Below are 22375 nucleotides of genomic sequence, written 5' to 3'. Positions count from 1 at the left end.
CCCTCTATTGCACCCTGTAATCCCATTTACAATTCAATCCAAGTGGCCAAGGGCCAAGCTGCCTTCTGGGCTTTCCCAGATCCAAGAGTTTTATGAATTGGGCAACAATTGGTATCTAGAGCTTTAGTTTACCCAGAGAGAGCCATGTCCACCGAGAGTGCTCGCGCTCGGGCAGCCGCCGCTGCCGCAGCAGCAGCTGCAGCATCAACGGTGGAGCAGCGGGGCGCTGGAGCCTTTGGTGCAGGAGGAGATGACCGCAGGACGTGCCTGGCTGCCGCAGAGGCAGCGACGGCGGCCGCGGCCGTCACAGCCCAGCAGGCAGCAGCCGCGGCGCAGGCCACAGTTGCCGCCGCGGCCGCTCTGCGCCAGGAGCTGGAGCAGGAGGACGCAGTCTCCGCGGGATCACGATCGCGCACCCCCGAGCGCCGCCGCCAGTCACCGTCCCCTGAGCGGCGTCGTGGTCGTTCGTCGGTGCCGCAGATTGGCTACCGCGACTCCAGAGCTGGGACGCCATGGCCGATGCTCACCAAGAGCAACTACCACGAGTGTAGTCTCTTGATGAAGGTAAAGCTCCAAGCTCGACATCTTTGGGATGCAGTTCATCTCGGTGGCATCACATATGAGGACGCCTCTGTCCCACTCGACATCGCGGCCTCCATCACCAACAAGAGGACGGCGAAGCTGGCGTGGGACACCATCGCGCTGCGCAGAGTCGGTGGTGACCGAGTACGCCGCGCGACGCTGCAGCGCCTTCGCTGGGAGTGGAAAGGCCTCGCCTTTCAGCCCGGCGAACATGTCGAAGACTTCGCCGTGCGCCTCAGCAGCCTGATGGAGCAGATGAAGCTGAACGGTGACACCGACCTCACCGAAGAGCGCGCCATCGAAAAGCTCCTTTGATGCATGCGAAGAGGTATAGGCAGATCGTGAACTTGATCGAGACCCTGCTCGACTTCGACGCGCTCACCATCGAGGACGTCACCGGCCGGCTCAAGTCGGTCCATGACCAAGAGCTGGCGGATGACTCCGAATCCGCTAACACCGGCGGCAAGATTCTGTACACCGCCGAACAGTGGCGGGCCTTCGACAAGAAGAAGAAGAAGGAAGCAGCCGGGCCGTCCAAGGACAAAAGACGACGTCCCCGTGGTGGCAAGAAGAACAAGCCGCGCGGCGATCGCGACGGAGGGGGAGCCGATGGCGGAGGAGCGCAGGCGGACAAGGCAGGAGGAGCGGACGGTGAACGCAAGGCGAATCGCGATGACCTCTGCCTCAACTACCATCAAGGAGGCCACTGGGCCCGAGACTGTCCTCATCCCCGACGCAATCGGGAGCGCAGTGCCGCCGCCAACGTCGCCCAAGTGGATGAGGACGCTACTGCCTTCCTCGCGCATGGATTCCTGGAGCTCGACACAGAAGGGAGCTGTAGCAAGGCTCATGCTTCAATCTTCTGCGCCAAGACTGGCTGCCTTGACCTCGAGGAACCCCGTACGCGCGCCTACCTCGACACCGGCAATGGAGAGAAGATGGACGGGTGGTACCTGGACAGCGGTGCAACTCCCCACATGACCGGCTGACGCGAGCTCTACAAAAACTTAGACACATCAGCCAGAGGATCGGTGAGGTTCGGCGACGAGTCAAAGGTGGAGATCCATGGCGTCGGGTCCATCATATTCGAAGCAAAGAACGGGGAGCACCGGGTTCTCCACGACGCCTATTCATCCCGGTGCTCAGGAACTCGATCATGAGTCTCAGCCAACTGGATGAGGGTGGATCAAAGGTGGAGATTGAGCACGGTGTTCTGAGGATTTAGGACCGACACTGGCGGCTACTTGTCAAGGTGCGCCGTGGTGCCAACCGTCTCTATGTCCTACACCTGAACCAGGCCAAGCCGCTCTGCCTCGCCGCACGCAAGGATGATGAGGCATGGCGCTAACATGAGCGTTACAACCACCTCCACTTCGACGCGCTCCGGCAGTTGTCTAAGAATGACATGGTGTGTGGGCTACCGGCGAACACCCATGTCGGGTAGTTCTGTGACACGTGCATCCTCACCAAGCATCGTCGAGCCCCGTTCCCGGCGGAAGCTGAGTACCGCGCGCAGGAGACGCTCAAGCTCATCCACGGCGATCTCTGTGGCTCAATCTCACCGGCAACTCCGGGTGGCAGGCACTACTTCCTGCTGCTCGCTGTAGCTGAGAAGGGGAGCGGACGCAAGCTCTAGGTGTTGCGCACCGACAACGGTCATGAATTCACCGCCATGGAGTTTGCGGCCTACTGCGCCGACGAAGGAATCGAGCGCCACTACACCGCCCCCTACTCGTCGTAGCAGAACGGAGTCGTGGAGCATTGAAATCAGACGGTGGTGGCCATGGCTTGTGCTTTGCTGAAGCAGAGGAGTCTTCCAGCGATGGGTCATCTGCGCACGTTCGGGTGTGTGGCCTACACCAAGGACCTCACCCAGCTGAAGAAAATGCTTGTTGACACTTGCTAACACCACTTGAATACTAGGTTGTCATCCCTAGCATGGCACTAGAGTGTACTATGGTATTTATACGCACACAGATAAATCCGCAAGCGCACGAATACCGTTGTAGCCTTTTACCCAATTAAAGGTTTTATCGTATCCATAGGGAAACGGGAGAACCAACTACGCTCTAACTTAACCAAGATAGATAGATAAGTGTAAACAGGAAAGATGGTAGAACTGAATAAGAACAATATTAAAGGTAAGATAACAATGGGTAAATATAGAGTAGAGAGTAGAGCAATCTAGTATATGGGCGATGGTAGCAGAATAGAGAGGATAACTATGGTTTCTCTACTTCAAAGGGGTATGTCTATGTCTGGGACGAACCACGTGATAAGATTACACCACAAAGGATGCTTATCCATAGGCCGATAAACCTTACCCGTCCTGCTAACGAGAGGTGGACTACAGAGGACCAACGTAACTGTCACCTACGCGGCCTACCACACGATCCAGCTAGACAGGGGATATCCACAAGTAATCTAGGTCTAAGCACCACGCTTACACCTATACTACAACTCTAACCTATAGGGTCCTATAGATTAGAAGTACTCAAAAGAGTTGTGAACCAGAACATACATGATTAGTAATTGCATAATGAATTAGAAGTAGATTACCAGAGTCATCCCATGAGCAAGCTTGATTAGAGCTTGATCATGACGAAGTACAACCGGAGGAAGAACCGACAGGCCGGCCTCTCCTCTAATCCTCCTTCGCTCTCCATCTTGCTACTATCTAGATCTACTCTAGTTTATAGAAGAGAGGAGAGCTCTCATCTGTAAACCCTAGCTTTTGCTCTGTCTAAGAATAATGAATAATGATCAAGGGGTGCCTCCTCCAGGGGTCAGGGGGTCTGGTTTTATAGTCCCCTCAAGTGAACCTGGGCCGTTGGATCAAACCGACATTGATTGAACGGTTATCCTTGATCCTTTAGGTCGGTGGAAGATCATCCCGAAAGAGAGTCTTGATCCAACTCTGTAGCTGGGCGGGCGCCCAAGGGGGAGGGCGGGCGCCCTGCCCCCGAGCCCGCTCGGCCTCCCGTTCGTTCCCGTGGTGATAGGTTACCGATATGAATCGATACGAGGGTGGCCCGATCTTCACGACAGTAGACCAAAAGAACAAGGATAACTTGCTGCGAACAGCGGGTAACTAGCTTTATACCTGACAAAGGTTGGATGCGACCAAGCGACGGGGAGAGAGGCACCGAAACCATGAAGATTTCGACTCGATCTCCGAACGACCGCAGAACCACAATCCGGAACTAATCCACACAATACGGCGCAGCCGAACGGTAGCCGTAGAGCACGAAGTAGGGGAACCCAGAGGATTCTCTTCACAAGTCCAAGAAGAACAAGGAAGAACAAAGGTTGAGTAAGGCACTCAGCAGCACGGCTGCAATATCATGTAGTTTATCAAATGATCAAAGATTGCTGATAGCTTAGAGGTAGGGGATATTTATACTAGCAACAGCCCTGATAGATTGGTATGAAAACGAAATAGAGTTTCTGAGAGAAGGCAATGTGAAAGGTCCCTTCGAAATGGATTCCCGAAGTGGCTTCGCGTGACTGTTGGCCTCCAGAGCAGTTTCCAATAAATTGACCATAACTTTTAATTGGAAACTCCAAATGACGAACCGTTTCTCAGGTGTGAAACTAGACTCGAAGAGCTTTCCAGCAATGTATGCCATGCACCACGAAACGTTGTACATTGGTACAGTTTTGCATGGCAAGTTGTACCAACATTCTGTCACGACAAACTGTTGACCTTCTGAGCAGTCTGTACTAATTCTGGTCTGCAGGCAATATGGAGTATCCAAACTGGTTGCCACTAGATTCATTAGAAAGTAGACTCGACAAGCTTTCCAACAAGTCCTCATGGGCCTTCATAGCTTTTGTGATTAAAAAGTTATGAAGATTTCTTTGCACTGGTCCGTTTTTGACTTCAACTGGTCCGTTTTTGACGTGTCTTCTAGGACTTGCACTGGTTCGTTCTTTAGGGTCCCATTAATCCTTCTTTTCTTCTATATACCTGAGTACAATCAAGGTAGAACACTTAGGTAGAATATAATTCTCATTAACATTAAAATGAATCTCACAAAGTAGCGCGTGGACCTCTTGTTGTAGCTTCTTTGCACGACTACGTGTAACCGGTCCATCGATGATTTGGGCTGGTGTCGGTGTAGGTAAAACTTGAGTGGTTGTAGCTTGACTTGGAGCTTGTGACATATTGCTTGCTGGACTTGGAGCTTGTGACATCTTGCTTGCTGGCATGGTCATATCATTCTCCCCCTCTTGAAAAGGAGTCGTCCTCGACTCTAACTCTTCTGATCCAAATAGTTGTGCTAGGCCATCGGTTTGTAATGTTGTGATAACATCGCAATCTTCTTGTTCCATGATAGCAAGGTGTTTGAATCTATAATCATATAAACCAAGTAGTAGCCTTGTATGTGGAAACCTAAATGATTTGGAATTAAGTTTAGCTTTCACCTTGAGTGGATGCTTGAATGTAGATTGCCTTGGTATGGTCTCATCATCCTCCCTCCCTTCAAGAAAAGTCGTCCACGACTTTTGTTTACCTGAAAACAGCTTAGACAAAATAGAGGGTGGACGTACTTGATAATTCCAATAATCATTCCTTTTGTTCTGTTCATTTGTTTCATTTTGAATTATTTTTGCATTATTTCCTTTTCCATGTAAGAAACATTCTCTCAACTTTGGTGAACCTGCAAACAGTTTAGAGGATGGTAGCACAAAAATTTCTTCCAATCCAATCATTTGATTCATGTTGTCATGTTTTATCTTTAGAAGATCAAACTTTTCATCAAATGGATGTTGAGAACTAATGTTATTCCAAAAATTATTGTGGCAGCAAAATTTATTCAATGGTTTAGAAGTATAATTTTTAAACTCAATGCTCCAAGGTGTGGATGAATAACTTTTCGGTGTATAGGCTTTGCTTTGCACAAGATTTCTATCTTTAAGTGGATGGTACGAACATGCTGACAACATGAATTGATCGAAACCATAAGCACCAAGCATTTGTTGCATCTTAAAAGATTTCTCACTTTGTTTATCTCTCAACATTGTTGAGTCTAAATCAGCAAGCTTGTTATATGTTACACAAATTGCATGAACCTGGAAGGTATCTACAACATGTTCTCCAATCAAGACAAATGTAAACTGGAAGCTATTAGTATTCATTGAACTCAAAGATGTTATGTTAGAAATTTTCTCTAGCATTTGTTCGATATTGATAGGCATGTTAAGCATAGTATACCACAAACATTCAAGAGGAGATATCCTTGTAAACAAATCAGCATAACTAACCGACTCGATGAGGTGTTGTTTGTTGTTATATGAAGTTTTGCAAGGATTATTCAAAGCACAAAGACTCTCATCAAAAAGAAACTCAGCACTTGTATCAACATGAGTTCGAGTCAAATCAGCACAAATATTTTGGTCATGTTTTATTGCTGAAACAGTGATATCACAAGTACTCAGTATGCGTTGAACAATCAGATTTGATTTATTTTTCATGTATTTTAAATCCAATGATTCTATATGTACCAAGGTTTGAATCTCCGAATTTTTACCTTCATTGTTGATCTTAGATGGTTTTGATGAATTAACTAAAGGGTTGACAAATGTGCAGCCATCTCTAAGATGTATGAGTATTGAAACATAATGCATCGTATCACACATGTGAATGCAAATCATCATGTACATGAACCATATCAAACCATAGAAAAGATCATGTATGATTGAACTTTGGTTATCAACTTGCAAAATTTCAGCACACGGGTGAACATGTGAAATAATCAAATCAGTGCAAATATTTCGTGTATGGTTAATCTCATTTAAACCATGTGTATTATCATAATTACATGCCATTTTATTTTGCAAACTCAAATCTGATTTATTTTCAATAACTTTTAGACTTTTTGGTGGTGCAAGTACCAACGATTGCACCTCTGAAATATTACCGTTATCCATGTCATGGTTTAGGTTTTGGGCAACACACAATGGGTTTAGTTGAATGTCTACCTTCTGATTTCTCTCAACAAGTATGGTGTTGTCTTGAGCATCCATCTCTTCCCTATTCTCATCACCAATCTGCACATTTGGAAAGACAAAACTAGAAGTAGAGATGAGAGTGTTAGTTTCAAAGATATTCTCACTTGGCCTGCATTCTAAATATCTATTTTTCTGTGGTGTATCCCTCACACTCTCATTGTTGACACTCTCAATCTTATAGTGGGTGGAATCACTCCACTCTCCTTTGTCTTCACTCTCTCTCATTTTGGCAATGTGGCTCTCATTCTCACATAGGTTTTGATGCACAATTACTTCAACGTCTTGTGAAGCCACATATGCATGTGTATCGTTGTCATTGACAATCACTTGTTCTTCCTCATCGAAGATTGGGGGCTGATCATAATTCACAACATCATTTTCTTCATGAACCTGCATCGCAAAAGGAACAAGAATAGAAGGTATTATGATGTTAGAAGTAAATAATTTCTCACATGATTCATCTCTTTTTTCTCTCAATTTTTGTGGATCACTCTCACATAGAGTTTTGTGGCTCTCCTCAAATATTGTGGAATCTCTCATCTTCTTATTTTGAACTCTCTCACTGAATTTTGGTTGGTGCCACTCTTTCTCACGTATGGTGGAATGTCTCATCTTTTCCTTTTGATTTCTCTCACTCAATTTTGGTTGGTGGCACTCTTGCTGAATTTTTCTTTTGGGGGACACACAGTAATCTTCATCATCAATGAGCACACGGGGGCGAATGCTATGCCCATGAGCACCTCCTCCATGTTGTCCACTGTGGCCAAAGAGACCACGGCGAGAGTTGGCTGAGCTATGTTGTTTAGTGCGACCGCGCACCAAAGGAAGACGTTCATCAAACATCTTCTCCATGGCCTCCACTAGTGAGTTTTGTAGTTGGCGTAACTCAGCCCGCGAAACTGATGTTTCTTTTTCTCCATATCGACCACCACGAACGCTCGAATTGAATCCTGGCATGTTAGCACTTATGCAAGATATAGTGGAATGGGTAAATTTATGAAATCACACAATCTCACCTCTTACTTACCAATGCTCTTTCCTGTTCTCAAGGATAGTGAATTGTGCTAGTGTAGCGGCTCAACAGAAGTGATTCCGAGGTCGCAAGGATTATGAGTCGAATGTCCTGGTGTGGAGCTATAGGTGGCTAAACAAGGAATGCTACGGTACTGAAAATCAAGTGATTTGATGTGCTCAAATGATATAATGTTGCTGGTATATAAATCTCCAAGAATATGAATATGTAAACTGAATTTTTCAGCAAGCAAACCGCAATACAACTTCCTCTTCTTCTACTTTTCTGTTCTTTCTCTTTTCTTTTCTCTGAATTTTTTCTGATTTTTTTGAACTCTTTTTCTATCTTAACAGGGGTACGGATAACAAATGAAACACAACACAATATATGTAAAGATGGTGACTAGCAACTTGATGAACATAAAACACAAGATAACAGTACCGTCAAAGGGCTCTAGGATTTTTTTGTGGCTTTTCAGTGGACTGTAGGTGATGAACAAAACAGTAACAAACAATAGATAAACTAAAGGTAGATATGTGGATGATTATGAGATCTACCGTGACAACGAAAGCTTTGATACCAGTTGATAGGTTACCGATATGAATTGATACGAGGGTGGCCCGATCTTCACGACAGTAGATCAAAAGAACAAGGATAACTTGCTGCGAACAGCGGGTAACTAGCTTTATACCTGACAAAGGTTGGATGCGACCAAGCGACGGGGAGAGAGGCACCGAAACCACGAAGACTTCGACTCGATCTCCGAACGACCGCAGAACCACAATCCGGAACTAATCCACACAATACGGCGCAGCCGAACGGTAGCCGTAGAGCACGAAGTAGGGGAACCCAGAGGATTCTCTTCACAAGTCCAAGAAGAACAAAGAAGAACAAAGGTTGAGTAAGGCACTCAGCAGCACGGCTGCAATATCATGTAGTTTATCAAATGATCAAAGATTGCTGATAGCTTAGAGGTAGGGGATATTTATACTAGCAACAGCCCTGCTAGATAGGTATGAAAACAAAATAGAGTTTCTGAGAGAAGGCAATGTGAAAGGTCCCTTCGAAATGGATTCCCGAAGTGGCTTCGCGTGACTGTTGGCCTCCAGAGCAGTTTCCAATAAATTGACCATAACTTTTAATTGGAAACTCCAAATGACGAACCGTTTCTCTGGTGTGAAACTAGACTCGAAGAGCTTTACAGCAATGTATGCCATGCACCATGAAACGTTGTAGATTGGTACAGTTTTGCATAGAAAGTTGTGCCAACATTCTGTCACGACAAACTGTTGACCTTCTGAGCAGTCTGTACTAATTCTGGTCTACAGGCAATATGGAGTATCCAAACTGGTCGCCACTAGATTCATTAGAAAGTAGACTCGACAAGCTTTCCAACAAGTCCTCATGAGCCTTCATAGCTTTTGTGATTAAAAAGTTATGAAGATTTCTTTGCACTGGTCCGTTTTTGACTTCAACTGGTCCGTTTTTGATGTGTCTTCTAGGACTTGCACTGGTTCGTTCTTTAGGGTCCCATTAATCCTTCTTTTCTTCTATATACCTGAGTACAATCAAGGTAGAACACTTAGGTAGAATATAATTCTCATTAACATTAAAATGAATCTCACAAAGTAGCGCGTGGACCTCTTGTTGTAGCTTCTTTGCACGACTACGTGTAACCGGTCCATCGATGATTTGGGCTGGTGTCGGTGTAGGTAAAACTTGAGTGGTTGTAGCTTGACTCGGAGCTTGTGACATCTTGCTTGCTGGACTTGGAGCTTGTGACATATTGCTTGCTGGCATGGTCATATCACGTGGCTTCTGGAGTCTTCTAGATGATAGAAAATTGCGCGGCACGTTAATATCTCTATGTAAACCCGACGTGTGGGCCTTTCTTCCGTATTTCCTGATAACCCCCTGCAGAAATAGACAAACACCAAAACTTGTGGAATTCTGTTAGATAAAACCCTAAGTTTAGATGTTGGTTGTATTTGGATCCTTTTCTTTGTTTATTTGCTGATTAGATTTGGTACTTAAGGACCGTCAACAACTCCCCCAAACTTACCTCTTGCTCGTCCCTGAGCAAGGATGGACTCAAGAGTTTCTACAGTGGTTTTATGCCTTAAAGGTACACATGCATTTAAATAAGATCTCATCTCTTGGTTAGGGTAAATTGTTAAGATTTAAACTTACTCATATTACCTTCCACCATGGGGCTTGCAACCGTCACTTATGTCTTGAGCAGTTAAAAGATAGAACGGTCAAGTCAAGCACCATGTCTCTTGTTCTTGATCAACTATAGCTCTGGAGTTTTTGCAGATTTTCAAATAAAACTCAGAGATTCCTTGTATGACTCTCTCTAGTCTCTCTTTTGTGGTATTTCTGGATCCTTACCAAGGCAGTGATGATATATGCCTTCTCTCAAAGTATGTGGTATTTGTGGTATGAGGCATAATGATATTGCCTTCTCTCTCACCCTACTCTAACAAGGTTTTGATATCTGGAGCTCATAGGTGGGAGACAGCTAATACATACTTACAAGACATTTATTGCATAGTCAAACCATGGATCCAGAGAAACAAGTCAATAAGTCAAATCAAGATGTGCATGTGTGGCGAATGAATGGTGTATGGTGATGATGGTGATATTGGTGAAAACATTGGTGAAAGTCTAATTCTACTTTTGCTCTTTTGAGGGGATACATACCTTTCTTGCATTTTTGATACTTTTTGAGGGGAATGAGATGCTCTATATTTTCTTTTTCTTTTCTCTGAGGTGGGTATCCTGTACCCCTAATTCTACTGTCGGACACTTGTCCATTTTTACCTCTCGTCTCACTTTTTCTTTTCTTCGAGGTTCCGGGCACTTGCCCCTTTTTATTTCCTCGTATTATTATTATTTTTTCTTCTTCTTCTTCTTTTTTTCAGAGCACTCACCCTCCTAGATTAATGTAGCAAGTGGTAGTAACCAAAATATCAAGAGCATTTATTTCACAGAGAATAACAGGGATAGGATAATATTTTTGGCTATTCTCTCCCGGATAGGAGTAGAATAATTTTGGGTGAATCTAGAGATGGAAAGCAGTGGATGTATGTGGATGCGTACTTCCAGAGTAGAAGCAGCATGTATGGGTGAACATGCAAGTGAATCTTGATTTTAACCGCATGACAAGCTCCTAAGGGTCTACACAGCTTGACCACACTCAATGCTCATAAGCAGTAAAAAGTAAATGTATGGTTCATAGTCTAATAAGCATGTATATATGGCTGTGGTAGGATTTTAAACTCTCATCATACAGGAACTCATCATGCAACATTTTAAAGATTTTCAAAGATAGAATTCTCCAGAATTCTAGCATCTCTAGGAACAGATAAACAGCATCTCAACCTTCCCGTATCATATCCGTTAACGACTTAGACTTTAGATCAAGTACTCTTCCCACAAGTTCAGGTTTAGAGCAAATCTTAATTCATAACAGTAATGCCTAAATTTGAGAGAGATTTCAATTTTGAGAACTAGTCATGGCAGAGCAATTATTCATCATTTCCATGTGAGAGCTTATCATGAGGGTTCATAGCAAACTTTATTTATTTATTTATTTAGCAAACTAAGAAAAGATATATATATATATATATAAGCATAAAATCTTTATTTCGGTTTTTATGATTATGCATCTTTTTATTATTTTAATAAAGCATAAGTATAAACGTAGATAGAAATACTTAGCTGGATAAATGGGGGTGCTCTCCCCCAAGCTGGATTTTGACGTAATTTCTTCTGATGTAGCTAGCAGGTGGCGGAGGTGTATTTGAATGTCGGCAGCACCCTGACAGCAATTAGGATATCCTCCGTCTGCTAGTCTTCTTTGATCCTTGAATTCTGTGGAGCTCAAATAGACAACAAAGCTTTGTGGAACTAGTTAAGTGTTAGCATAAATATCTAGCCTTTATCATGTTGAGCTTCCTTTAATCAATATTACTCTCTTTGGTAGGATCATAAATTTATTTTTATATTTTCATTTTTATAGGACAGGAATATATTTATTTTATTTTTACGCCACCACAGTGAATGTACTTATGGGTTTTATGCCACGAGTATACTCACATGGGGCCTTAGATTTTATGATGCAGTGTAATGAACAAATATTTTTTTGTTTTCTTTTCTAGTGCCAATGTAGAAAAGTAAATATGCTAATGCAAGTGATGGAATAAAAAGGAAAAGGAATGCAGAAAAGATAAATATGGATAAATACCGATTTTACCGTCCGGCAAGGATCCAATGTTTTAAGTCTTCTAGACAAGACTTCTCACCGTGTTCATTCTTAGGTGCGTCTTTTGATTCAGGTGTGGACCTTGAGGCCTGCACCTCTTGATACGGTGTCACCCATGTTCTTTGTTTGCCCAGCAGTTCGAAGTGCGACATTGGCAGTATCTTGCTCAGTGTGTTTGTGCTCGTAGTGTACCTGCTCATAGAGACAAGGCAGAGATCAAGTGCATGGGCCCTGTTGGTGGAAAACACCAACAGAACCAAAAGTGTATTTGTTCTTCTCTAACCTTAAGCATGGTGAGCAAGACAAAGTTGATGAATGATAAGTTCATGAGTGTAGCATTTAAAACATTTGCCGGATCAGATCGCTCAACCTAATGGAAAGATAATCTCTCTATATATATGTCTTTTTCTTTATATCTTCCCAAAGATTAAATGTGCAACATTTTAGCTCATATGACTAGGAGTGTGGGGATCAAAGATTAATGGACTAAACATGCTGAATCAGTGGGGTTGGTTAATTTGGAGTTATAAATCATACATGTTTGTCTCTTTATTTATGTGAACACTAGAACCAAGGAGAAGCTTATAAAAGTGATAGTCAAGTACCTTAAAGTGTTACCTTAATTGAAGAGTGATGGTACAGTCTCACCTTGTGGAAGCTTTCCTTTCTTAGCGGTTGTGCATCGTGTTTGTAGCACCCTCCATGGATCATCTCTTATGAGCTACGTCATCCTTGTGTAAATTGTTAAACTTCATGTGTCTCTCTCTTTGTCTCTGATGTGAGTTTATCTCAGGACTTTTCAGGTCGATATTGAATGTTTTCCTGCAGGGGTTAGTCCAACAAAATATCCAATATCTACTATAGCATACTATCGGCTCAAAAATCAACCTAGACACCATGTCTAATTTGATTTAGGAGGGCATTTTAACCTAAGCACCATGCTTAATTAAGAGATAAATGAAACTACTCCAAACCTAGACATATACTAAAGCAAATAAAGGTAGCATGAGAGCATGTATAGAGATCTACTCAAGTGGAGATGAAGTAGTGTGATTAGTATTTAACAAATTGAGCATGTCTCAAAGGTAGGGACAACCAACATAGCAACATGGCAAAGGATGTTTTTTTATGTAAATTACTCCCCCAAGCTTGAATTTTGCAAAATTCAAGTTTGGATTTAATTCAATGTTGTATGATGATTGGTTGGACATACCTTGTGCTTGTCATTCATCCGATCTTCTTGCTCCAATCCTAGAAAGGTTAGTGACAAGAATACCCGAAGGAATATTTTTACAATTATCCTTATATGCTCAATATGCAATGTAATGTTACAAATAATTAAAAGCTCATGTTATGATCTGATCAGTGCTTATTTTAGGACACCAAGCTTGTCCTTGGGAAACCATCAATTTATGTCGGCGAAGTGGTTTCCCTTCCAACGCTGACCTATATCAAATCAACTCAACGAGATCTGCAATATTTATTATAGACATATGCATCGACAACCGCCCTTTTAAAGTTTTTATAAATAGAAAGGAAGAGGGGGTTGGAGATCTCAAATGTGGTGATGTTGGAGAGACCAATAGATTGGGAAGATGTTGCATATGAGCATGGAGCAAACAAAGTGGCTATGAAATAAATTCCATGCTCATTAATGTTATCTTCGTCTCCAATCTGAATGTTCAGAGTTTCTCCTGGATTGGTCTCACCTATGTCCTCTTCTGTAGTTGGATGAATCTCATCTTCAAAGGGAGTCAAGAACTCACCAGTTGAAATTGAGCCAAAGTCAGAATCCATTAAGTCTTCTTCCTTATCCATCCATTCTACACGTTCTAGCCATTTAGAACTTGTGATCAGGACAGGGGAGGTGTTAGAATTTTCTATATAGCTTAGCTCTCCTTCTATGGCATTACTTGACATGCCATCCTTATGGTCTTCATGACTCCTATGGTTTGGTCTTCTTGGTGAATTGCTAGGATCATCATGAGACTGAAAAGAAGAGGGATAAGAGGGATCTCTAAGGTCAAGGATGGATTTAGAACTTGTGAACATGGAAGGGGAGCAGATAGAATTTTCTATATGGCTTAGCTCTCCTTCACTTGATATGTCGTCCTCGACTTCTTCATAATAGGAACCAGGACATTCTCTAAGAGAAACATTATTGCAAGGATTTGAATTATCCCTGCTTGAAGGTCTCTTATGGAACCAGAAGTCTAAACCATCAGTATCTGAAAGATTTAAGGTCGGAATTACTTCTTCCCTTGGAGAATTTTGGGGTATTGATGGTTTAGGATCGATAGCTAAAGTTTGGAATTGAAGTGGTTGTGATCTGGCTATCGAAACTTCTTCTTCTTGTCTAGGAACTGGTTCTTTCTCTTTCTCAGGGATATAAAAGCTAGGAGACTTTCCGCTCATTAAATCAATCAAATTCCAAGCTTCACTAGCGGATAGGTGGTGGAAAGATCCTCCAGAGGCCGCATGAAGGGTTTGCTTATTTTCCATACTAAGGCCCTCAAAAAAGTGAATTAGAAGAACTTCTTCTGGAATAGAAAGCTTTGGGCCAGTGAGAGTAAGGTTAATAAAGCGGTCCCATGATTTGCCAAGAGATTCTTCTTCCAGTTGTCTAAAAGAAATAATCTCACGCCGAAGTTCCGCCACTTTGGAGATTGGAAAATATTTAGAAAGAAAACTACTATATAACTCCTTCCAATCTCCATGAACACTCCCTACTTTGAGTTTATACCAATGTCTAGCTTTTCCCGTTAAAGAGAACGGAAAGAGCTTCCATTTAAGGGTCTCATCGGACATTCCTTCTATGCGAAGGAGGTCACAGACTCGATAAAACTCTCTTAGGTGTGTGTATGGGTTTTCCTCACCTTCTCCTGAGAAAGGTTGTTTTTGAACAAATTCTATGTATTCGGAGTCTATCTCAAAACTAGATGCTATGATAGGCTTTGAAGATTTTGTTGGTTCGAGATGTGTGCCCGTAGGTCTATGGAATTCATAGATAGACATGTTTGAATTCATGATAGACCAGAGATCAAGGATTAGATAAGAAAAAAGAATAGCAGAGATGAGGCAAAGGATAAAAGGAAATATATATATTTATTTATTATTTTTTTTAATTTTTTTTATTGTTTTAGAAAATGATTAAGCTAGTTCGTAGTCAACTCAGCAACCGTTTCTCCGGCAACAGCGCCAAAAATGCTTGTTGACACTTGCTAACACCACTTGAATACTAGATTGTCATCCCTAGCATGGCACTAGAGTGTACTATGGTATTTATACGCACACAGATAAATCCGCAAGCGCACGGATACCGTTGTAGCCTTTTACCCAATTAAAGGTTTTATCGTATCCACAGGAAAACGGGAGAACCAACTACGCTCTAACTTAACCAAGATAGATAGATAAGTGTAAACAGGAAAGATGGTAGAACTGAATAAGAACAATATTAAAGGTAAGATAACAATGGGTAAATATAGAGTAGAGAGTAGAGCAATCTAGTATATGGGCGATGGTAGCAGAATAGAGAGGATAACTATGGTTTCTCTACTTCAAAGGGGTATGTCTATGTCTGGGACGAACCACGTGATAAGATTACACCATAAAGGATGCTTATCCATAGGCCAATAAATCCTACCCGTCCTGCTAACGAGAGGTGGACTACAGAGGACCAACGTAACTGTCACCTACGCGGCCTACCACACGATCCAGCTAGACAGGGGATATCAACAAGTAATCTAGGTCTAAGCACCACGCTTACACCTATACTACAACTCTAACCTATAGGGTCCTATAGATTAGAAGTACTCAAAAGAGTTGTGAACCAGAAAATACATGATTAGTAATTGCATAATGAATTAGAAGTAGATTACCAGAGTCATCCCATGAGCAAGCTTGATTAGAGCTTGATCATGACGAAGTACAACCGGAGGAAGAACCGACAGGCCGGCCTCTCCTCTAATCCTCCTTTGCTCTCCATCTTGCTACTATCTAGATCTACTCTAGTTTAGAGAAGAGAGGAGAGCTCTCATCTCTAAACCCTAGCTTTTGCTCTGTCTAAGAATAATGAATAATGATCAAGGGGTGCCTCCTCCAGGGGCCAGGGGGTCTGGTTTTATAGTCCCCTCAAGTGAACCTGGGCCGTTGGATCAAACCGACATTGATTGAACGGTTATCCTTGATCCTTTAGGTCGGTGGAAGATCATCCCGAAAGAGAGTCCTGATCCAACTCTGTAGCTGGGCGGGCGCCCAAGGGGGGAGGGCGGGCGCCCTGCCCCCGAGCCCGCTCGGCCTCCCGTTCGTTCCCGTGGCTTCTGGAGTCTTCTAGATGATAGAAAATTGCACGGCACGTTAATATCTCTATGTAAACCCGACGTGTGGGCCTTTCTTCCATATTTCCTAATAACCCCCTGCAGAAATAGACAAACACCAAAACTTGTTGAATTATGTCAGATAAAACCCTAAGTTTAGATGTTGGTTGTATTTGGATCCTTTTCTTTGTTTATTTGCTGATTATATTTGGTACTTAAGGACCGTCAACACCAGCCTCGCCTGAACCATCTCTGACCACGCCGACCACTTCAGCAACTCTGACTACTTCGACCATGCCATCAAGCTCACTAGCTCCGGGGGAGTACGGGAGCGGTGCTGGAGCAGCCACGACACCATCTCCGACCACTACTCCACCCACCGATCAGCCCCAAATTGAGCTTGCGACACTACTGGAGGATGACGAGGATCGCTTGGACGCCTTCTACAACAACGAGCCCCTCCGGTACCGCAAGATGACCAACATCCTAGGAGATGTGTCTCCTCTAGACTTGGCACCGCGTCTCTTCGCCCAGCTCCAGCTCACGCACGCTGGCGAACCCACCAACCATGCGGAGGCACGGGGTGATCCGGCGTGGGAGGCCGCCATGAAGCAAGAGATCGAGTCTGTGGAGAAGAACAAGACCTGGGAGCTCTTCGACCTGCCTGTTGGCCACCACCCGATCACCCTGAAATGGGTTTTCAAGCTGAAGAAGGATGAGAAGGGCTCGACTGGTGGCGCGGGGCTTCGTCCAGCAGGAGGGCGTCGACTATGACCACGCGTTCGCCCCCATCGCACGCATAGAGTCAGTGCGCGTCCTCCTCGCGCTGGTGGCTGAGGAAGGGTGGTCGGTGCATCACATGGACGTGAAGTCCGCTTTCTTGAACGACGACCTCAAGGAGGAGGTATACGTGCGCCAGCCACTGGGCTTCGCCGTCGCCGGAGAAGAAGACAAGGTGTACCGCCTGCGCAAGGCCGTATATGGCTTGCGGCAGGCACCGCATGCTTGGAATGCAAAGCTGGACGCCATCCTGAAGGCGATGGGCTTCACCCAGAGCGCGCACGAGGCGGCCGTGTATCGGCCGGGCAGCGGACGCTCTGTCCTGCTCGTCGGCGAATACGTCGACGACCTCATCATCACTGGCGCTGAAGAGGAGGGAGTCAAGAGCTTCAAGGCATAGATGAAGGAAAGATTCGACATGAGCGACCTTGGCCTACTCTGCTTCTACCTCCGCGTCGAGGTGCGTCAGGATGCCAGTGGCATCACCCTCCACCAGACTCTCTATGCCAAGTGGATCCTCGAGCTCGACGAAATGAATAGCTGCAATCCGGCGCACACGCCCATGGAAGAGAAACTTCGCCTGAGCAGGGAGAGCAAGGCTGAGGAGGTGGACTCCACGCACTACCGGCGGCTTGTCGGCAAATTCCGGTATCTCGTGCATACCCGGCCGGACTTGGCATTCGCCGTCTGGTATGTGAGCCGGTTCATGGAGCGGCCCACGGTGGAGCATCTACAGACGGTGAAGCGCATCCTCCGCTATGTTGCTGGGACTCTGGAGTATGGTCTTCACTACAAGAGAGCTCCTCGGACAGCGCGCTTCATCGGCTAATGCGACAGCGACCTCGCCGGTGACATCGATACAAGCAAGAGCACTAGTGGGACTATGTTCTTCTTGGGCGATTGTCTAGTTAGTTGGCAATCAATCAAGCAGGGAGTGGTGGTCTTGTCAAGCTGCGAGGCAGAATACATTGCTACTGCCTCTGCTGCAACTCAAGCACTGTGGTTGTCCAGACTGCTCAGGGAGCTGCTGGGCAAAGAAGTTGATGTGGTGGAGCTGAAGGTAGACAGCAAGTCTGCTTTGGCCCTGGCCAAGAACCCAGTCTTCCATGACAGGAGCAAGCACATAAAGATCAAGTATCATGGAAGATGGAAGTATCAAGGCCAGCCACATCCCTACTACTGATCAGCTTGCTGACATACTCACCAAGTTTCTGGGGAAGGCCAAATTTCAGGAGATGAGGAGGAGGATTGGTCTGGAGCAGATCAAACAGCATTAGGCTTAGGTGGAGAATGTTAAGGGTTTAGGGTTTAATGAATATCTGAAGCATAGCATAACCACAACTTAGCCAATGAAACCTTTGTTACATCTACCTCACTAGCTACTCTGCTGAGTAACAGCAGCGTCTTCAATCTTACCTTCTTGCTTTCTGCAAATATGTTTGTCCGATCACAGGTGTAAAAGTAAACCAGAATAATGCCAAATTCAGCTCTGCAAATAAGGAAGGACCATCAGCCATCACATATATAGCCAGAACCGCTAGAACAGATGTGCTATTAATTCAATGATCAATCTTTACATGGCTCTCAGTATAGGCACAGTTTTCAAGAAGAAAGGACTCGTCCAATGTTATAAACCTACACATCACAAGCCACAGCCACAGAGACATCAAGTTCCACAAACATTGTGTGCTATATAATCCTGATGGGTTATTGTATCAGTAATTTATTCACTACCTTATTAATTTGGCTTTGGCAGACATGTTCGGTGACTTTGTCCATGGTGGTTTCGATTCACCTTCTTCAAGTAGAACTGTCTTATCATTTTCTTTGATGGTCTTATTACCGACGTGAAGATCCGAGTGGCTGCAGATGACGAAACAGTCATCACAGCAAAGTTAGATCAACTGTTCTTCATCTTCTTTGTGATGCAACTACTGTAGGATCTGAACAAGAATTAACACTAATTGACAGAACTTTTGATTGAAGAGAGATACTAATTCAGTCCCAAATAAAGCTATGCAAAAAGCAGGGCTTTCTGCAGAGATATGTCTTACACTTTTTCATGAAACGATGATGCCCTGTACCCCAGGAATTCAGAGTAGAGTCATTCGCCAAGGACAGAGGAAAGACCGAGCAGAAATGGCACCTGCAAGAAATTAGCAAAACTATGAGTGCTATGAACCCAGCAATTAGTTCATCGAAAGCATCAAACAAGTTCTTTTTACCAGAAAGGCCATCCTAACTCGTCAAGCTTTGTGCTGCCTGAGTGCCTGGTATGCTCACATCACAGCTTCTATATAGTAGTAGATTGGTTCAACTTCCAAGAAATTAGTCTTCAGTATCTATCTATCACTACTAGAGAACAGACCTTTCGTCGATGTGCCAAATGAGCTTTAGTCCCGGCATTTTTGGCGCCCGGGACAAAAAAATCTTTAGTCCCGGTTGGTAAAGCCAACCGGGACTAACGATCCCTCCCCAATGGCTCTGGTGTCAGGCGCTGTCGGAGAGGGACCTTTAGTCCCGGTTGGTGTTACCAACCGGGAGTAAATACCAACCTTTAGCCCCGGTTTGTGACACTAACCGGGACTAAAGCTTTTGTCCCGGTCGTTGGCACCGACCGGGGCTAAAGGTAGGTATTTACTCCCGGTTGGTAACACCAACCGGGACTAAACCCTCCCCGCTATAAATTGAATCTCCCTCCTCCCTTCTTCCTCTCCCTGCCCGAGCTCGAGGTGCTTTGTTCTTGCTTGTTCTTCCATTGTTCTTGCTTGTTAGTGCTCTCATCTCCCACGATCGATCCATTTCAACGCTTCTACGCCGTCGTCGATTTGTTTGAAAGGTTGCTAGCTTCATCCTCCTATGTTTCTCACCGCCATATGTAACATATGTCTATTTTGATTATTTCATGTTGTCATCTCTCCAATCATCGTCTTCTCATGTTTGAATTTTTTTGAACGATGCTAAGTGTGTGCCCGCTAAAAACTAGTATACACAAATCATTACTACTATGTATACACGAATCATGTTAAGTTCTATTATAGATATTATAGGATATTTTCTGCTTTAATATGTTCATGTTCTTATTTTAAAATATTAATAATATAATTTTTGTTGTAATTGTTAAATAAATTGTTTTTCACTTTAAAAATTATTAAAATTAATTTTCTTTACTGATAAAATTATAGCTTTTAATAGAAAAATTACAATTCCATGATAATGCAGATAATGGCACGCCATTGGATGTACAATGTTGATCGCCGCTCCAACGAGTTCATTGAGGGCGTGCGAGAATTCCGCAGAGTGGCGGAGCAAAATAAGCGGGATGGTTTTATGTGCTGCCCATGTGCCGTGTGTAAGAATTTGAAGGAATTTTCAAACTCAAGAGAAATTCACTTGCACTTGTTAACGAATGGTTTCATGCCAAACTATATTTGTTGGACCAAACACGGAGAGTCTGGGGTTATGATGGAAGAAGATGAAGAAGAGCAAGCGTACCCTGACGATGTTTTTGCTCCATACTGCGACTTCGCAGTAGAGGACGAAGGTGATGAAGACGGGGATGCAGGAAACAGTATCGTTGATGATGACGATGCTCTTGGTGATGTCATTCGCGACGTACAGAGAGATTGTGAAAGTGCAAAGGAGAAGGCTAAATTTGACCAAATGCTAGAGGATCACAAGAAGCAACTCTACCTGTCGGCCGAAGAGGGACAGAAAAAGCTAGGAACGACACTGGAGTTGTTACAGTGGAAGGCAGAGAATGGTATTTCTGACAAGGCATTTGGAAAATTACTGAAGATCCAAAAAAAGATGCTTCCGAAGCCTAATGAGTTACCCACCACTACATACAAAGCAAAAAAGATCGTCTGCCCTTTGGGATTACAAATCGAGAAGATACATGCATGCCCTAATGACTGCATCCTGTACCGTGGCGAGCACGAGAAATTAGATGAATGCCCTGTTTGCCATGCGTCACGGTACAAGATCTTGCGAGATGACCCTGGCGATGTTGAGGATGAAGAACGTCCGAGAAAGAGAATCCCTGCCAAGGTTATGTGGTATGCTCCAATAATTCCACGCCTAAAACGTTTGTTCAGAAATAAGGAGCATGCAAAGTTGTTGCGATGGCACAAAGAAGACCGTAAGGTGGACAACATGTTGAGACACCCTGCAGATGGTTCTCAGTGGAGAGGAATTGATAGAGAATTCCCGGAATTTGCAGAGGACGCAAGAAACCTAAGGTTCGCATTGAGTACGGATGGATTTAATCCTTTTGGGGACCAGAGCTCTAGTCATAGCACTTGGCCCGTTACTCTATGTATCTACAACCTTCCTCCGTGGTTATGCATGAAGCGGAAGTTCATTATGATGCCGGTGCTCATCCAAGGTCCGAAGCAACCTGGCAACGACATCGATGTTTACCTGAGGCCATTGGTTGAGGAACTCCAGCTTCTATGGAGCAAACCAGGTGTGCGTATGTGGGATGAGTACAAACAGGAAGCATTCAACCTACGAGCATTGTTGTTCGTGACAATCAATGATTGGCCAGCTCTAAGCAATCTTTCAGGACAGACAAACAAGGGATATAATGCTTGCACCCATTGCTTTGGTGACCTTCAAGCTATCTATTTGAAAAAATGCCGAAAGGTCATGTACCTTGGCCATCGTCGATTTCTTGCTAAGAACCACCAGTTGAGAAAGAAAGACAAACATTTTAAAGGTACGGCAGAACACCGGTCCAAGCCAGGCAACCGAGATGGGGCAGAGGTATTCAAGATGGTCAAAGATTTGAAAGTAGTGTTTGGAAAGGGAGAAGGCAGCGAACCTGTTCCGAAAGACGCTTCAGGGCGTGCCCCAATGTGGAAGAAAAAGTCAATATTTTGGGAGCTACCATATTGGAAACACCTTGAGGTCCGCCACTCCATCGACGTGATGCACCTGACCAAGAATCTTTGTGTCAATTTCCTAGGGTTTATGGGTGTGTTTGGAAAGCCTAAGGATACCCTTGAGGCTCGAGAGGACTTAAAGCGCATGAAAGAACGAGACAACCTGCATCCAGAGCAGACAGATGATGGACGCCAGTATTTAAGACCTGCTAGCTACACTCTTAGCAATGAGGAGAAGGAAATCATGTTTGAGTGCCTAAGCAGCATCAAGGTCCCATCTAGGTTCTCCTCCAACATAAAGCGTATAATAAATGTGCCAGAGAAAAAATTTGTCAACTTAAAATCGCACGACTGCCACGTGATTATGACACAACTGCTTCCGGTTGCCTTAAGAGGAATTCTACCTCCACATGTACGTCTGGCCACCGTGAAGTTGTGTGTATTCCTCAATGCAATTTCTCAGAAGGCAATCAATCCTCTTGATCTAGCTACTCTACAGAACGATGTGGTTCAATGT

The 22375-nt window shown here is 44.2% G+C and overlaps 1 pseudogene; it reads right to left on the bottom strand.

The window, feature by feature from the left end:
- LOC8080257 overlaps nt 1–22375 on the bottom strand; it is a 32858-nt pseudogene that overhangs the window by 5751 nt on the left and 4732 nt on the right.

This window comes from Sorghum bicolor, chromosome 6, assembly GCF_000003195.3.
Source record: "Sorghum bicolor cultivar BTx623 chromosome 6, Sorghum_bicolor_NCBIv3, whole genome shotgun sequence".
NCBI lineage: Eukaryota > Viridiplantae > Streptophyta > Magnoliopsida > Poales > Poaceae > Sorghum > Sorghum bicolor.
The sequence above is the reverse complement of the archived record's forward strand: the minus strand, read 5'-3'. Positions and strand labels throughout refer to the sequence as shown.